This window comes from Pseudophryne corroboree, chromosome 9, assembly GCF_028390025.1.
Source record: "Pseudophryne corroboree isolate aPseCor3 chromosome 9, aPseCor3.hap2, whole genome shotgun sequence".
NCBI classification, from domain to species: domain Eukaryota; kingdom Metazoa; phylum Chordata; class Amphibia; order Anura; family Myobatrachidae; genus Pseudophryne; species Pseudophryne corroboree.
In genome coordinates, this window is record NC_086452.1 from 475,854,808 (window position 1) to 475,874,752 (window position 19,945).

Genomic DNA, 19,945 nt, shown 5'->3' on the forward strand with positions numbered 1-19,945 from the left:
ACCCCTATACTACAACTAGTCACAGTGCCTTCATACCCCTATACTACAACTAGTCACAGTGCCTTCATACCCCTATACTACAACTAGTCACAGTGCCTTCATACCCCTATACTACAACTAGTCACAGTGCCTTCATACCCCTATACTACAACTAGTCACAGTGCCTTCATACCCCTATACTACAACTATACTATACTACAACTAGTCGCAGAGCCTTCATACCCCTATACTACAACTAGTCGCAGAGCCTTCATACCCCTATACTACAACTAGTCGCAGAGCCTTCATACCCCTATACTACAACTAGTCGCAGAGCCTTCATATCCCTATACTACAACTAGTCGCAGAGCATACGTATCCATATACTACAACTATACTATACTACAACTAGTCGCAGAGCCTTCATACCCCTATACTACAACTAGTCGCAGTGCCTTCATACCCCTATACTACAACTAGTCACAGTGCCTTCATACCCCTATACTACAACTAGTCGCAGAGCCTTCATACCCCTATACTACAACTAGTCGCAGAGCCTTCATACCCCTATACTACAACTAGTCACAGTGCCTTCATACCCCTATACTACAACTAGTCACAGTGCCTTCATACCCCTATACTACAACTAGTCGCAGAGCCTTCATACCCCTATACTACAACTAGTCACAGTGCCTTCATACCCCTATACTACAACTAGTCGCAGTGCCTTCATACCCCTATACTACAACTATACTATACTACAACTAGTCGCAGAGCCTTCATACCCCTATACTACAACTAGTCGCAGAGCCTTCATATCCCTATACTACAACTATACTATACTACAACTAGTCGCAGAGCCTTCATACCCCTATACTACAACTAGTCACAGAGCCTTCATACCCCTATACTACAACTAGTCACAGAGCCTTCATACCCCTATACTACAACTAGTCACAGAGCCTTCATACCCCTATACTACAACTAGTCGCAGTGCCTTCATACCCCTATACTACAACTAGTCACAGTGCCTTCATACCCCTATACTACAACTAGTCGCAGAGCCTTCATACCCCTATACTACAACTAGTCACAGTGCCTTCATACCCCTATACTACAACTAGTCGCAGAGCCTTCATACCCCTATACTACAACTAGTCACAGTGCCTTCATACCCCTATACTACAACTAGTCGCAGAGCCTTCATACCCCTATACTACAACTATACTATACTACAACTAGTCGCAGAGCCTTCATACCCCTATACTACAACTAGTCGCAGAGCCTTCATACCCCTATACTACAACTATACTATACTACAACTAGTCGCAGTGCCTTCATACCCCTATACTACAACTAGTCGCAGAGCCTTCATACCCCTATACTACAACTAGTCGCAGTGCCTTCATACCCCTATACTACAACTAGTCGCAGAGCCTTCATACCCCTATACTACAACTAGTCACAGTGCCTTCATACCCCTATACTACAACTAGTCGCAGAGCCTGCATACAAACATGCAGCGCTGCTTGTAGAGCCTTCATACCAATATACTACAACTAGTCGCAGAGCCTTTGTACAAATGCAGCGCTGGTCGCAGAGCCTTGGTGTAGCCATGCAGCGCCAGTCGCAGAGCCTTTGTACCACTATACTACAAGTAGTTACTGTAGAGAGAAGGCGGATTACATCTCAGGGCCTGGGCTAGTATCTACAGAGATGGAAATATTACCTGATGTGACTTCCCCCTGGACTTCAAGTGTCAAACTTTGCAGCACTGTTGTGAGCGCATTATGAGTGTTTCACATTTAATTCAAATCTGTTTCCTCCATCCATCTCCTGAGCAGTATAGTATGCCAGGAATCTCGCTGTATGTACAAAGCTGTGCAGCCACTTTCAGTACATAAGCTGTAGCCTGAACACCGCTCTAATAAATAATTTTTTGCAATGAAAGTTAAGTAGGAGACGGACCTTTTCTTACTTACTATGTTATGTACATTGGGCCTAATTCAGACCTGAACGCACAGCAGGCGATCAGGTCTGAACTGCGCATACGCCGGTGCTGAAGTGCGCCGCCGCATGCCAGACAGCCTACTTCTGTCTCAGCCGTGTGATCGCCTCTGCTTGATTGACAGGCAATGGACTTTGCTGGGCGAGCCCGCGGCTTTTTGCTTTCCGTTGTAGGTGCGCGGTTCGGGCAACGCAGTGGGGGAGGGGCGTGCGGCTGCATGACGTCACACATAGCCGCTAGGACCCTGACAGCGACGAGTAGCTCCCTGACAGCACTCAGGAGCTGCGCTGGCCGGGAGCTACTTGTCAAGTACAAAACCATTGCCGCTGTGCGATGCTTTTGTAATTGTGCGGGGGGATGGGGGGGCGGGCCGGGCCTGACATGCAGGGCGGACTAGCCCTGTGCCTGGCGTCTCCCCGCATGTCTGTGTGACCGATCGTAGAGCACATCTACGATCAGGTCTGAATTAGCCCCATAGTTCATTCTAAGCTTCAAAACAGACTGTTTACTGAAAAGGCCTCTAAACTAGTGTTTTATGTCAAATGTTTAATGCTCAGTGCGAATGCTTTACTCTTTCTTTTTTTGCTCTTTCAATTTTGTATTACTATTCAGATTTCTTTAATTTTAAGTAATAAGTAGGACTAATGCTTAATATTAACTTATTCTTATTTTTAATTTCATCTATCTCTGGCTAATTCTTTAACCTCTTACTAGTGTGGTGCTATGAGATGGCTGGCCTGTGCTGACTTGGGGGGTCCTGTGTCCCCGGGACTTCAATCTTAGTGTTAGGGAGCCGCAAGATGAGGTCACCTAGACGTTGAAGTATGCCAATCACTTTGATTTCTCTATCGTCCTAAGTGGATGCTGGGGTTCCTGAAAGGACCATGGGGAATAGCGGCTCCGCAGGAGACAGGGCACAAAAAAGTAAAGCTTTACTAGGTCAGGTGGTGTGCACTGGCTCCTCCCCCTATGACCCTCCTCCAGACTCCAGTTAGATTTTGTGCCCGAACGAGAAGGGTGCAATCTAGGTGGCTCTCCTAAAGAGCTGCTTAGAGAAAGTTTAGTTTAGGTTTTTTTCTTTACAGTGAGTCCTGCTGGCAACAGGATCACTGCAACGTGGGACTTAGGGGGAAAGTAGTAAACTCACCTGCATGCAGAGTGGATTTGCTGCTTGGCTACTGGACACCATTAGCTCCAGAGGGATCGAACACAGGCCCAGCCGTGGAGTCCGGTCCCGGAGCCGCGCCGCCGACCCCCTTGCAGATGCTGAAGCGTGAAGAGGTCCGGAAACCGGCGGCTGAAGACTCCTCAGTCTTCATAAGGTAGCGCACAGCACTGCAGCTGTGCGCCATTTTCCTCTCAGCACACTTCACTGGGCAGTCACTGAGGGTGCAGAGCGCTGGGGGGGGGCGCTCTGAGAGGCAAATATAAACCTTATACAAGGCTAAAAATACCTCACATATAGCCCATAGGGGCTATATGGAGATATTTAACCCCTGCCTGACTGGAAAAATAGCGGGAGAAGAACCCGCCGAAAAAGGGGCGGGGCCTATCTCCTCAGCACACGGCGCCATTTTCTGTCACAGCTCCGCTGGTCAGAACGGCTCCCAGGTCTCTCCCCTGCACTGCACTACAGAAACAGGGTAAAACAGAGAGGGGGGGCACATTAATGGCTATATATATATATATTAAAGCAGCTATAAGGGAGCACTTAATATAAGGATATCCCTTGTATATATAGCGCTTTGTGGTGTGTGCTGGCAGACTCTCCCTCTGTCTCCCCAAAAGGGCTAGTGGGTCCTGTCTTCATTAGAGCATTCCCTGTGAGTTTGCGGTGTGTGTCGGTACGTGGTGTCGACATGTATGAGGACGATATTGGTGTGGAGGCGGAGCAATTGCCAAATATGCAGATGTCACCCCCCAGGGGGTCGACACCAGAATGGATGCCTTTATTTGTGGAATTACGTGATGGTTTATCTTCCCTTAAACAGTCAGTTGAGGACATGAGGCGGCCGGACAATCAATTAATGCCTGTCCAGGCGCCTCAAACACCGTCAGGGGCTGTAAAACGCCCTTTGCCTCAGTCGGTCGACACAGACCCAGACACGGGCACTGATTCCAGTGACGACGGTAGAAATTCAAACGTATTTTCCAGTAGGGCCACACGTTATATGATTTTGGCAATGAAGGAGACGTTACATTTAGCTGATACTACAGATACCGTAAAACAGGGTATTATGTATGGTGTGAAAAAACTACAAACAGTTTTTCCTGAATCAGAAGAATTAAATGACGTGTGTGATGAAGCGTGGGTTGCTCCTGATAAAAAGTTGATAATTTCAAAAAAGTTATTGGCATTATACCCTTTCCCGCCAGAGGTTAGGGCGCGCTGGGAAACACCCCCTAAGGTGGACAAGGCGCTCACACGCTTATCCAAACAAGTGGCGTTACCCTCTCCTGAGACGGCCGCACTTAAGGATCCATCAGATAGAAAGATGGAAGTTATTCAAAAGAATATATACACACATGCAGCTGTTATACTACGACCAGCTATAGCAACTGCCTGGATGTGCAGTGCTGGAGTAGTTTGGTCAGAATCCCTGATTGAAAATATTGATACCCTAGATAGGGACAATGTTTTACTGTCGTTAGAACAAATAAAGGATGCATTTATCTATATGCGTGATGCACAGAGGGATATTTGCACACTGGCATCTCGGGTGAGTGCTATGTCCATTTCAGCCAGAAGAGCCTTATGGACACGACAGTGGACAGGCGATGCGGATTCAAAACGTCACATGGAGGTTTTGCCGTATAAAGGGGAGGAGTTATTTGGAGTTGGTCTATCAGACTTGGTGGCCACGGCTACTGCCGGGAAATCCACTTTTTTACCTCAAGTCACTCCCTAACAGAGAAAGGCACCGACCTTTCAACCGCAGCCTTTTCGCTCCTACAAAAATAAGAGAGCAAAGGGCTTGTCGTACCTGCCACGAGGCAGAGGAAGAGGGAAGAGACACCAACAGGCAGCTCCTTCCCAGGAACAGAAGCCCTCCCCGGCTCCTGCAAAAACCTCAGCATGACGCTGGGGCCTCTCAAGCGGACTCGGGGACAGTGGGGGGCCGTCTCAAAAATTACAGCGCGCAGTGGGCTCACTCGCAGGTAGACCCCTGGATCCTGCAGATAATATCTCAGGGGTACAGGTTGGAATTAGAGACGGATCCTCCTCATCGTTTCCTGAAGTCTGCCTTACCAACCGTCTCTTCCGAAAGGGAGAGGGTGTTGGAAGCCATTCACAAGCTGTACGCTCAGCAGGTGATAGTCAAAGTACCCCTATTACAACAAGGAAAGGGGTATTATTCCACTCTATTTGTGGTACCGAAGCCGGATGGCTCGGTAAGGCCTATTCTAAATCTGAAGTCCTTGAACCTCTACATAAAAAAGTTCAAGTTCAAGATGGAGTCACTCAGAGCAGTGATAGCGAACCTGGAAGAAGGGGACTTTATGGTATCCTTGGACATCAAGGATGCGTATCTACACGTTCCGATTTACCCCGCACACCAGGGGTACCTCAGGTTCATTGTTCAAAACTGTCACTATCAGTTTCAGACGCTGCCGTTCGGATTGTCCACGGCGCCTCGGGTCTTTACCAAGGTAATGGCCGAGATGATGATTCTTCTTCGAAGAAAAGGCGTATTAGTTATCCCATACTTGGACGATCTCCTAATAAGGGCAAGGTCCAGAGAACAGCTGGAGACAGCTTTAGCACTATCTCAAGAGGTGCTAAGACAACACGGGTGGATTCTGAATATTCCAAAATCCCATTTAATCCCGACAACTCGTCTGCTGTTCCTAGGAATGATTCTGGACACGGTTCAGAAAAAGGTTTTCCTTCCAGAGGAAAAAGCCAAGGAGTTATCCGATCTGGTCAGGAACCTCCTAAAACCAGGAAAAGTGTCAGTACATCAATGCACAAGAGTCCTGGGAAAAATGGTGGCTTCTTACGAAGCAATTCCATTCGGCAGATTCCATGCAAGAATATTCCAAAGGGATCTGTTGGACAAATGGTCAGGGTCGCATCTGCAGATGCACCTGCGAATAACCCTGTCACCAAAGACAAGGGTGTCACTTCTGTGGTGGTTGCAGAAGGCTCACCTATTAGAAGGCCGCAGATTCGGCATTCAGGATTGGATCCTGGTGACCACGGACGCCAGCCTGAGAGGCTGGGGAGCAGTCACACAAGGAAGAAACTTCCAGGGAGTATGGACGAGTCTGGAAAAGTCTCTTCACATAAACATTCTGGAACTAAGAGCAATCTACAATGCTCTAAGCCAGGCGGAACTTCTCCTGCAAGGAAAGCCGGTGTTGATTCAGTCGGACAACATCACGGCGGTCGCCCATGTAAACAGGCAGGGCGGCACAAGAAGCAGGAGTGCAATGGCAGAAGCTGCCAAGATTCTTCGCTGGGCGGAGAATCACGTGATAGCACTGTCAGCAGTGTTCATCCCGGGCGTGGACAACTGGGAAGCAGACTTCCTCAGCAGACACGATCTTCATCCGGGAGAGTGGGGTCTACATCCAGAAGTCTTCAACATGTTAATAGACCGTTGGGAAAGACCAATTGTAGACATGATGGCGTCTCGCCTCAACAAGAAACTGGACAAATATTGCGCCAGGTCAAGAGATCCACAGGCAATAGCTGTGGACGCACTGGTAACTCCTTGGGTGTACCAGTCAGTGTATGTGTTTCCTCCTCTGCCGCTCATACCAAAGGTATTGAAGATCATACGGCAAAGAAGAGTAAGAACAATACTAGTGGTTCCGGATTGGCCGAGAAGGACTTGGTATCCGGAACTTCAAGAGATGCTCACGGACGAACCGTGGCCTCTACCTCTGAGAAGGGACCTGCTACAGCAGGGTCCCTGTCTTTTTCAAGACTTACCGCGGCTGCGTTTGACGGCATGGCGGTTGAACGCCAGATCCTAAAAGGGAAAGGCATTCCAGAAGAAGTCATTCCTACCTTGATTAAGGCACGGAAGGAAGTCACCGTGAAACATTATCACCGCATTTGGCGAAAATATGTAGCGTGGTGCGAGGATCGGAGGGTTCCGACGGAGGAATTCCAACTGGGTCGTTTCCTACATTTCCTGCAATCAGGATTATCTATGGGTCTCAAATTGGGATCCATTAAGGTTCAAATTTCGGCCCTGTCAATATTCTTCCAAAAAGAATTGGCCTCTGTCCCTGAGGTCCAGACTTTTGTCAAGGGAGTACTGCATATACAGCCTCCTGTGGTGCCTCCGGTGGCACCGTGGGATCTAAATGTAGTTTTAGATTTCCTCAAATCCCATTGGTTTGAACCATTGAAAAAGGTGGATTTGAAATATCTCACATTGAAAGTGACTATGTTACTAGCCCTGGCCTCTGCCAGGAGAGTATCTGAATTGGCGGCTTTATCTTATAAAAGTCCTTATCTAATCTTCCATTCGGATAGGGCAGAACTGCGGACTCGTCCGCATTTTCTCCCTAAAGTGGTATCAGCATTTCATCTGAACCAACCTATTGTGGTGCCTGCGGCCACTAGCGACTTGGAGGACTCCAAGTTGTTGGACGTTGTCAGAGCCTTAAAAATATACATTGCAAGGACGGCTGGAGTCAGAAAATCTGACTCGCTGTTTATATTGTATGCACCCAACAAGTTGGGCGCACCTGCTTCTAAGCAGTCGATTGCTCGTTGGATTTGTAACACAATTCAACTTGCACATTCTGTGGCAGGCCTGCCACAGCCTAAAACTGTAAAAGCCCACTCCACAAGGAAGGTGGGCTCATCTTGGGCGGCTGCCCGAGGGGTCTCGGCATTACAACTCTGCCGAGCAGCTACGTGGTCGGGGGAGAACACGTTTGTAAAATTTTACAAATTTGATACCCTGGCAAAGGAGGACCTGGAGTTCTCTCATTCGGTGCTGCAGAGTCATCCGCACTCTCCCGCCCGTTTGGGAGCTTTGGTATAATCCCCATGGTCCTTTCAGGAACCCCAGCATCCACTTAGGACGATAGAGAAAATAAGAATTTACTTACCGATAATTCTATTTCTCGGAGTCCGTAGTGGATGCTGGGCGCCCATCCCAAGTGCGGATTATCTGCAATACTTGTACATAGTTATTGTTAACTAATTCGGGTTATTGTTAAGGAGCCATCTTTAAGAGGCCCTTTCTGTTGTCATACTGTTAACTGGGTTTAGATCACAAGTTGTACGGTGTGATTGGTGTGGCTGGTATGAGTCTTACCCGGGATTCAAAATGCCTCCCTTATTGTGTATGCTCGTCCGGGCACAGTACCTAACTGGAGTCTGGAGGAGGGTCATAGGGGGAGGAGCCAGTGCACACCACCTGACCTAGTAAAGCTTTACTTTTTTGTGCCCTGTCTCCTGCGGAGCCGCTATTCCCCATGGTCCTTTCAGGAACCCCAGCATCCACTACGGACTCCGAGAAATAGAATTATCGGTAAGTAAATTCTTATTTTTGCTCTATGTTAGATTTCAGGATTTTTTGTAATTCTGATAATGCTTGGTACTATATAGTGTGCATCTGCACTTTCTGTTTTTCTATGTAGAACTACAAGTCTCAGCATGATAGCGCCTCTCATTCGTACAGTCCAAGGCCCCCCCTCGCCCCATATGTACAAGGTATGTATGAATAAGATTAGTAGTCTCTCTACATATTTTGACATGTGACGGGAATAATGAGCAGTAAAATATGGGTTTTATTGAAAGCTGTAAAATAAAGTATATTAAAGCCTAATGAGTCTGGACGGTTAGTGTGAGGAAGCATTGCACATGGTCTCTGATACGTGATGCAATGTTACACAGTATTCATGTAACAAGCAGGATTCCATTGTTTTCCTTTCCATTAAAACATTAATGCCCCAAAAATTATTTTTTATTTTTAAAATATTTTTTTTCCAGCCCTGCGCAGGAGATGATCTACCAAATAGGAAAGACAGGCGGTTATTCCCCAGCAAACGTATTATCTTACATACAGTATGGCCCCATTACTTGGTCATGGAAAGGACAGACATATTTGTGTACCTTTGACGTTAAGTGACAAACCCGTGCCGATTCGATGGGTGGTAAGGCCGCGGAGTGCCGCCATCTCTACACATGGCGCACCTTTCTGGCAACACCACAGGATACAGAAAATACACGCCATGTAGTCTGCTCCTACTGACGTGTAATCTGGGGATTCCTGAACGGACGCTGGGTGCGTCATGTAGATAGTTCTATATATATAGTGGCGCTATTGACGGCTGGCTGAGTGGATATATAATACCAATATACACTGATAGTACACAGACTGGATCAGGTCACCGGTCTCATAACTGAGAAGGAACATTAAGGCTGATTCCAGTGTGGTCGCTAATGTAATCACAGCTGGGAGTGTTTTACAACGCTGCTGTCTGTATGTACTGAGACGCCTACCAGCGGCCTCACAGACCCCGGCATCTGTGCACATACATGCAGCGCTGGTCACAGATCTACATACATACATACATGCAGCGCCAGTCGCAGATCTACATACATACATACATGCAGCGCTGGTCACAGATCTACATACATACATACATGCAGCGCCAGTCGCAGATCTACATACATACATACATGCAGCGCTGGTCACAGATCTACATACATACATACATACATGCAGCGCTGGTCGCAGATCTACATACATACATACATACATACATGCAGCGCCGGTCACAGATCTACATACATACATACATGCAGCGCCGGTCGCAGATCTACATACATACATACATACATACATGCAGCGCCGGTCGCAGATCTACATACATACATACATGCAGTGTCGCTAGCAGATCTACGTACATACATACATGCAGTGCCGCTCGCAGATCTACATACATACATACATGCAGCGTCGCTCGCAGATCTACATACATACATGCAGTGCCGCTTGCAGATCTACATATATACATACATGCAGTGCCGCTCGCAGATCTACATACATACATACATACATACATGCAGTGCCGCTCGCAGATCTACATACATGCAGTGCCGCTCGCAGATCTACATACATACATACATACATGCAGTGCCGCTCGCAGATCTACATACATACATACATACATACATACATGCAGTGCCGCTCGCAGATTTACATACATACATACATGCAGTGCCGCTCGCAGATCTACATACATACATACATACATACAGTGCCGCTCGCAGATCTACATACATACATACATGCAGTGCCGCTCGCAGATCTACATACATACATACATACATGCAGTGCCGCTCGCAGATCTACATACATACATACATACATGGAGTGCCGCTCGCAGATCTACATACATACATACATACATACATGCAGTGCCGCTCGCAGATCTACATACATACATACATACATGCAGTGCCGCTCGCAGATCTACATACATACATACATACATGCAGTGCCGCTCGCAGATCTACATACATACATACATACATACATACATGCAGTGCCGCTCGCAGATCTACATACATACATACATGCAGTGCCGCTCGCAGATTTACATACATACATACATGCAGTGCCGCTCGCAGATCTACATACATACATACATGCAGTGCCGCTCGCAGATCTACATACATACATACATGCAGTGCCGCTCGCAGATCTACATACATACATACATACATGCAGTGCAGCTCGCAGATCTACATACATACATGCAGTGCCGCTCGCAGATCTACATACATACATACATACATGCAGTGCCGCTCGCAGATCTACATACATACATACATACATACATGCAGTGCCGCTCGCAGATCTACATACAAACACGCAGTGCCCATCGCAGATCTACATACAAACACGCAGTGTCCGTCGCAGATCTACGTACATACATGCAGCGCCGGTCACAGATCTATGTACATACATGCAGCGCCGGTCGCAGATCTACATACATATGCAGTGCGAGTCGCAGATCTACATACATACATGCAGCACCGGTCACAGAATAACATACACACACAGTGCGAGTCGCAGATCTACATACATACATGCAGCGCCGGTCACAGATTTACATACATACACACACGCAGTGCGAGTCGCAGATCTACATACATACATGCAGCACCGGTCACAGATCCTACGTACATACATGCAGCGCTGGTCACAGAACATACGTACATACATGCAGCGCCGGTCGCAGATCCTTCGTACATACATGCAGCGCTGGTCACAGATCCTACGTACATACATGCAGCGCTGGTCACAGATCCTACGTACATACATGCAGCGCCAGTCACAGATCCTACGTACATACATACAGCGCCGGTTGCAGATCCTACGTACATACATGCAGCGCTGGTCACAGATCCTACGTACATACATGCAGTGCCGCTCGCAGATCTACATACACACATACATGCAGTGCCGCTCGCAGATCTACATACATACATACATGCAGTGCCGCTCGCAGATCTACATACAAACACGCAGTGTCCATCGCAGATCTACATACAAACACGCAGTGTCCGTCGCAGATCTACGTACATACATGCAGTGCCGGTCACAGATCTACGTACATACATGCAGCGCCGGTCGCAGATCTACATACAAACACACACACAGTGCGAGTCGCAGATCTACATACATACATGCAGCACCGGTCACAGATCTACATACACACATGCAGCGCCGGTCACAGATCTACATACATAAACACACGCAGATCTACATACATACATGCAGCACCGGTCACAGATCTACATACATACATGCAGCGCCGGTCACAGATCCTACGTACATACATGCAGCGCTGGTCACAGATCCTACGTACATACATGCAGCGCCGGTCGCAGATCCTACATACATACATACATACATGCAGCGCTGGTCACAGATCCTACGTACATACATGCAGCGCTGGTCACAGATCCTACGTACATACATGCAGCGCCAGTCACAGATCCTATGTACCTACATGCAGCGCCGGTCGCAGATCCTACGTACATACATGCAGCGCTGGTCACAGATCCTACGTACATACATGCAGCGCCGGTCGCAGATCCTACGTACATACATGCAGCGCTGGTCACAGATCCTACGTACATACATGCAGCGCCGGTCGCAGATCCTACGTACGTACGTACGTACGTACGTACGTACATGCAGCGTTGGTCACAGATCCTACGTACATACATTCAGCGCTGGTCACAGATCCTACGTACATACATGCAGCGCTGGTCACAGATCCTACGTACATACATGCAGTGCCAGTCACAGATCCTAGTGTTCACTCTAGCTAGGGTATTCAATTATCCGCAAATTCGCGGCAATTTTTCGCCCGAAATTTTTTCGCGGCAATCGGCCGAAAATTGCCGCGAAAACGCTCCGTTTTTCAATTTTTCGCAAATTTGCGGCAATTTTTCGCCCGAAAATTTTTGGCAGCAATCGGCCGAAAATTGCCGCGAAAACGCTCCATTTTTCGACCTATTCAATTCCGACCGGGTTTCACGTGAAAATTCTTGCAGTGAAAAGTGCAGGTGAAAATGGGGAAATCAGCCTGTACCCCAAAAAATGCTAAACTAACATAGGAAAACAGAAGAGAAGTGTGTTAGAGATCACATTAGAGAGTTTTTGGGGACTTAAATTGTGTGAAATGGCGGTTATATGCATTTTTTTTTTAAATGCAAAAAAATGATAGAAAGCAAGTTTTTTTGAGCAAAATAAATGCTCTCATTAAATTTGGGGTACATGAAAATGGGTATAAGTATATATTTGGGTCATTTTAGGGTACTTTAAAAAAAAGTGGAAACAGACCGATTACTCCCATCTGCAAGCCTAAAAAAGCACCCCAATATACCTGTCCCATACCTTGAACCCCAATTTCCATCACTTTTTACTTTTTCACCCCAAAAATGACATGTCATTATTGGCCAATTAAAAATAATGAAAAACTTCAACGTGCCTAATTAGTCATAAAGGGGGGTGTCCCAGGAGTTCTGTACCAGGGCCCTCATTCCGAGTTGTTCGCTCGTTCTTTTTCTTCGCATCGCAGTGAAAATCCGCTTAGTACGCATGCGCAAAGTTCGCACTGCGACTGCGCCAAGTAACTTTACTATGAAGAAAGTATTTTTACTCACGGCTTTTTCTTCGCTCCGGCGATCGTAATGTGATTGACAGGAAATGGGTGTTACTGGGCGGAAACACGGCGTTTCAGGGGCGTGTGGCTGAAAACGCTACCGTTTCCGGAAAAAACGCAGGAGTGGCCGGAGAAACGGTGGGAGTGCCTGGGCGAACGCTGGGTGTGTTTGTGACGTCAACCAGGAACGACAAGCACTGAACTGATCGCACAGGCAGAGTAAGTCTGAAGCTACTCTGAAACTGCTAAGTAGTTAGTAATCGCAATATTGCGAATACATCGGTCGCAATTTTAAGAAGCTAAGATTCACTCCCAGTAGGCGGCGGCTTAGCGTGTGTAACTCTGCTAAATTCGCCTTGCGACCGATCAACTCGGAATGAGGGCCCATATACAAACATTTTTACCTTAAAATAGTGACTTTTCCCAACTTTTCACCTGCTTCAGAGAAGGTGAAGTGAAATTAGTGAAAACATGATCACCGATAAATTTTCCAGGATAATTGAATAGGCTGTAATTGCATTTCACGTGAAAAGTCCGGTTTTTCACCCGAAAACCGGACTTTTCACGTGAAAAGTCCGTTATCACTGCTAATTGAATATGGCCCTAGGAGTGAAAAGGGGCAGGGCGCCGGACTCCGGGGGCACATGTGCGTGCGGCCGAAACGGGGGCGCGACCACGCAAATTAGGGGGCGTGGCCACACATACGTCATTTTAGGGGGCGGTGCGGCCCACAGACGCTACTATAGAGAGCGTCTGTGGCCGGCGACGTCACTGTTGGGGGCGTGCCCAGCACCTCCGTCGGTGCTGGGCTTCCCCCAGCCCTCTCCCAATGCGTGAATGGATGCCGCGCGCATGCGCACGGCATCTATACACGCCGGGAGGGCAGGAAGCAGGCGGCTGTTCTAGCAGGGCGCCGCAAAAGGGGCAGGGCGGGTTTTGCCTGCTAAAAAACGGGCAGGGCGCGGCGCCCTGCTAAAACAGCCTAGAGTGAACACTAAGATCCTACGTACCTACATGCAGTGCCGGTCGCAGATCCTACGTACATACATGCAGTGCCAGTCGCAGATCCTACGTACATACATGCAGCGCCAATCGCAGATCTACGTACAAATACGCAGCGATGGTCGCAGATCCTACGTACATACATGCAGCGCCGGTCGCAGATCCTTCGTACATACATGCAGCGCAGGTCACAGATCCTACGTCAATACATGCAGCGCCGGTCGCAGATCCTACATACATACATGCAGCGCTGGTCACAGGTCCTACGTACATACATGCAGCGCCGGTCACAGATCTACATACATATATGCAGCGCTGGTCACAGATCCTACGTACATACATGCAGCGCTGGTCACAGATCCTACGTACATACATGCAGCGCCGGTCACAGACCCTACGTACATACATGCAACGGCGGTCGCAGATCCTACGTACATACATGCAGCGCCGGTCACAGATTTACATACATACACACGCAGTGCGAGTCGCAGATCTACATACATACATGCAGCACCGGTCACAGATCCTACGTACATACATGCAGCGCTGGTCGCAGAACATACGTACATACATGCAGCGCCGGTCGCAGATCCTACGTACATACATGCAGCGCTGGTCACAGATCCTACGTACATACATGCAGCGCTGGTCACAGATCCTACGTACATACATGCAGCGCCAGTCACAGATCCTACGTACATACATACAGCGCCGGTTGCAGATCCTACGTACATACATGCAGCGCTGGTCACAGATCCTACGTACATACATGCAGTGCCGCTCGCAGATCTACATACACACATACATGCAGTGCCGCTCGCAGATCTACATACATACATACATGCAGTGCCGCTCGCAGATCTACATACAAACACGCAGTGTCCATCGCAGATCTACATACAAACACGCAGTGTCCGTCGCAGATCTACGTACATACATGCAGTGCCGGTCACAGATCTACGTACATACATGCAGCGCCGGTCGCAGATCTACATACAAACACACACACACACAGTGCGAGTCGCAGATCTACATACATACATGCAGCACCGGTCACAGATCTACATACACACATGCAGCGCCGGTCACAGATCTACATACATAAACACACGCAGATCTACATACATGCATGCAGCACCGGTCACAGATCTACATACATACATGCAGCGCCGGTCACAGATCCTACGTACATACATGCAGCGCTGGTCACAGATCCTACGTACATACATGCAGCGCCGGTCGCAGATCCTACATACATACATACATGCAGCGCTGGTCACAGATCCTACGTACATTCATGCAGCGCTGGTCACAGATCCTACGTACATACATGCAGCGCCAGTCACAGATCCTATGTACCTACATGCAGCGCCGGTCGCAGATCCTACGTACATACATGCAGCGCTGGTCACAGATCCTACGTACATACATGCAGCGCCGGTCGCAGATCCTACGTACATACATGCAGCGCTGGTCACAGATCCTACGTACATACATGCAGCGCCGGTCGCAGATCGTACGTACGTACGTACGTACGTACGTACGTACGTACGTACATGCAGCGTTGGTCACAGATCCTACGTACATACATTCAGCGCTGGTCACAGATCCTACGTACATACATGCAGCGCTGGTCACAGATCCTACGTACATACATGCAGTGCCAGTCACAGATCCTAGTATTCACTCTAGGAGTGAAAAGGGGCAGGGCGCCGGACTCCGGGGGCACATGTGCGTGCGGCCGAAACGGGGGCGCGACCACGCAAATTAGGGGGCGTGGCCACACATACGTCATTTTAGGGGGCGGTGCGGCCCACAGACGCTACTATAGAGAGCGTCTGTGGACGGCGACGTCACTGTTGGGGGCGTGCCCAGCACCTCCGTCGGTGCTGGGCTTCCCCCAGCCCTCTCCCAATGCGTGAATGGATGCCGCGCGCATGCGCACGGCATCTATACACGCCGGGAGGGCAGGAAGCAGGCGGCTGTTCTAGCAGGGCGCCGCAAAAGGGGCAGGGCGGGTTTTGCCTGCTAAAAAACGGGCAGGGCGCGGCGCCCTGCTAAAACAGCCTAGAGTGAACACTAAGATCCTACGTACCTACATGCAGTGCCGGTCGCAGATCCTACGTACATACATGCAGTGCCAGTCGCAGATCCTACGTACATACATGCAGCGCCAATCGCAGATCTACGTACAAATACGCAGCGATGGTCGCAGATCCTACGTACATACATGCAGCGCCGGTCGCAGATCCTTCGTACATACATGCAGCGCAGGTCACAGATCCTACGTCAATACATGCAGCGCCGGTCGCAGATCCTACATACATACATGCAGCGCTGGTCACAGGTCCTACGTACATACATGCAGCGCCGGTCACAGATCTACATACATATATGCAGCGCTGGTCACAGATCCTACGTACATACATGCAGCGCTGGTCACAGATCCTACGTACATACATGCAGCGCCGGTCACAGACCCTACGTACATACATGCAACGCCGGTCGCAGATCCTACGTACATACATGCAGCGCCGGTCGCAAATCCTACCTACATACATGCAGCGCCGGTCGCAGATCTACGTACAAACACGCAGCGCCGGTCACAGGTCTACATACATACATGCAGCGCCGGTCGCAGATCTACGTACAAACACGCAGCGCTGGTCACAGATCCTATGTACATACATGCAGCGCTGGTCACAGATCCTACATACATACATACATGCAGCGCTGGTCACAGGTCCTACGTACATACATGCAGCGCCGGTCGCAGATCCTACGTACATACATGCAGCGCTGGTCACAGATCCTACGTACATACATGCAGCGCCGGTCGCAGATCGTACGTACGTACGTACGTACGTACGTACGTACATGCAGCGTTGGTCACAGATCCTACGTACATACATTCAGCGCTGGTCACAGATCCTACGTACATACATGCAGCGCTGGTCACAGATCCTACGTACATACATGCAGTGCCAGTCACAGAACCTAGTATTCACTCTAGGAGTGAAAAGGGGCAGGGCGCCGGACTCCGGGGGCACATGTGCGTGCGGCCGAAACGGGGGCGCGACCACGCAAATTAGGGGGCGTGGCCACACATACGTCATTTTAGGGGGCGGTGCGGCCCACAGACGCTACTATAGAGAGCGTCTGTGGACGGCGACGTCACTGTTGGGGGCGTGCCCAGCACCTCCGTCGGTGCTGGGCTTCCCCCAGCCCTCTCCCAATGCGTGAATGGATGCCGCGCGCATGCGCACGGCATCTATACACGCCGGGAGGGCAGGAAGCAGGCGGCTGTTCTAGCAGGGCGCCGCAAAAGGGGCAGGGCGGGTTTTGCCTGCTAAAAAACGGGCAGGGCGCGGCGCCCTGCTAAAACAGCCTAGAGTGAACACTAAGATCCTACGTACCTACATGCAGTGCCGGTCGCAGATCCTACGTACATACATGCAGTGCCAGTCGCAGATCCTACGTACATACATGCAGCGCCAATCGCAGATCTACGTACAAATACGCAGCGATGGTCGCAGATCCTACGTACATACATGCAGCGCCGGTCGCAGATCCTTCGTACATACATGCAGCGCAGGTCACAGATCCTACGTCAATACATGCAGCGCCGGTCGCAGATCCTACATACATACATGCAGCGCTGGTCACAGGTCCTACGTACATACATGCAGCGCCGGTCACAGATCTACATACATATATGCAGCGCTGGTCACAGATCCTACGTACATACATGCAGCGCTGGTCACAGATCCTACGTACATACATGCAGCGCCGGTCACAGACCCTACGTACATACATGCAACGCCGGTCGCAGATCCTACGTACATACATGCAGCGCCGGTCGCAAATCCTACCTACATACATGCAGCGCCGGTCGCAGATCTACGTACAAACACGCAGCGCCGGTCACAGGTCTACATACATACATGCAGCGCCGGTCGCAGATCTACGTACAAACACGCAGCGCTGGTCACAGATCCTATGTACATACATGCAGCGCTGGTCACAGATCCTACATACATACATACATGCAGCGCTGGTCACAGGTCCTACGTACATACATGCAGCGCCGGTCACAGATCTACATACATATATGCAGCGCTGGTCACAGATCCTACGTACATACATGCAGCGCTGGTCACAGATCCTACGTACATACATGCAGCGCCGGTCACAGACCCTACGTACATACATGCAGCGCCGGTCGCAGATCCTACGTACATACATGCAGCGCCGGTCACAGATCCTACGTACATACATGCAGCGCCAGTCGCAGATCCTACGTACCTACATGAAGCGCCGGTCGCAGAGCCTACGTACCTACATGCAGCGCCGGTCACAGATCTACATACATACATGCAGCGCTGGTCACAGATCCTACGTACATACATGCATCGCCGGTCGCAGATCCTACGTACATACATGCAGTGCCGGTCGCAGATCCTACGTACGTACGTACGTACGTACGTACGTATGTACGTACATACATGCAGCGCCGGTCACAGATCAGTGCCGCTCGCAGATCTACATACATACATACATGCAGTGCCGCTCGCAGATCTACATACAAACACGCAGTGTCCATCGCAGATCTACATACAAACACGCAGTGTCCGTCGCAGATCTACGTACATACATGCAGTGCCGGTCACAGATCTACGTACATACATGCAGCGCCGGTCGCAGATCTACATACATACACACACACAGTGCGAGTCGCAGATCTACATACGTACATGCAGCACCGGTCACAGATCTACATACACACATGCAGCGCCGGTCACAGATCTACATACATACACACACGCAGTGCGAGTCGCAGATCTACATACATACATGCAGCACCGGTCACAGATCTACATACATACATGCAGCGCCAGTCACAGATCCTACGTACATACATGCAGCGCTGGTCACAGATGCTACGTACATACATGCAGCGCCGGTCGCAGATCCTACGTACATACATGCAGCGCTGGTCACAGATCCTACGTACATACATGCAGCGCTGGTCACAGATCCTACGTACATACATGCAGCGCTGGTCACAGATCCTACGTACATACATGCAGCGCCGGTCACAGACCCTACGTACATACATGCAGCGCCGGTCGCAGATCCTACGTACGTACGTACGTACGTACGAACGAACGTACATGCAGCGTCGGTCACAGATCCTACGTACATACATGCAGTGCTGGTCACAGATCCTACGTACCAACATGCAGTGCCGGTCGCAGATACATGCAGCGTCGGTCACAGATCCTACGTACATACATGCAGCGCCAGTCACAGATCCTACGTACCTACATGCAGTGCCAGTCGCAGATCCTACGTACATACATGCAGTGCCAGTCGCAGATCCTACGTACATACATGCAGCGCCAATCGCATATCTACATACAAATACGCAGCAATGGTCGCAGATCCTACGTACATACATGCAGCGCCGGTCGCAGATCCTTCGTACATACATGCAGCGCAGGTCACAGATCCTACGTACATACATGCAGCGCCGGTCGCAGATCCTACATACATACATGCAGCGCTGGTCACAGGTCCTACGTACATACATGCAGCGCCGGTCACAGATCTACATACATACATGCAGCGCTAGTCACAGATCCTACGTACATACATGCAGCGCCGGTCACAGATCCTACGTACATACATGCAGCGCCGGTCACAGACCCTACGTACATACATGCAGCGCCGGTCGCAGATCCTACGTACATACATGCAGCGCTGGTCACAGATCCTAGTGTTCACTCTAGGAGTGAA

At 49.5% G+C, this 19,945-nt stretch overlaps 1 long non-coding RNA gene across 1 annotated transcript in view; it reads left to right on the forward strand.

Annotated features, from left to right (window-relative positions):
• Positions 1-19,945, forward strand: part of LOC134958670 (uncharacterized) — a 358,801-nt gene that overhangs the window by 175,356 nt on the left and 163,500 nt on the right. Inside the window, exon 3 of the long non-coding RNA XR_010187089.1 lies at positions 8,597-8,669. This is a non-coding gene — a long non-coding RNA (uncharacterized LOC134958670). The remainder of the gene's footprint in view (positions 1-8,596; positions 8,670-19,945) is intronic.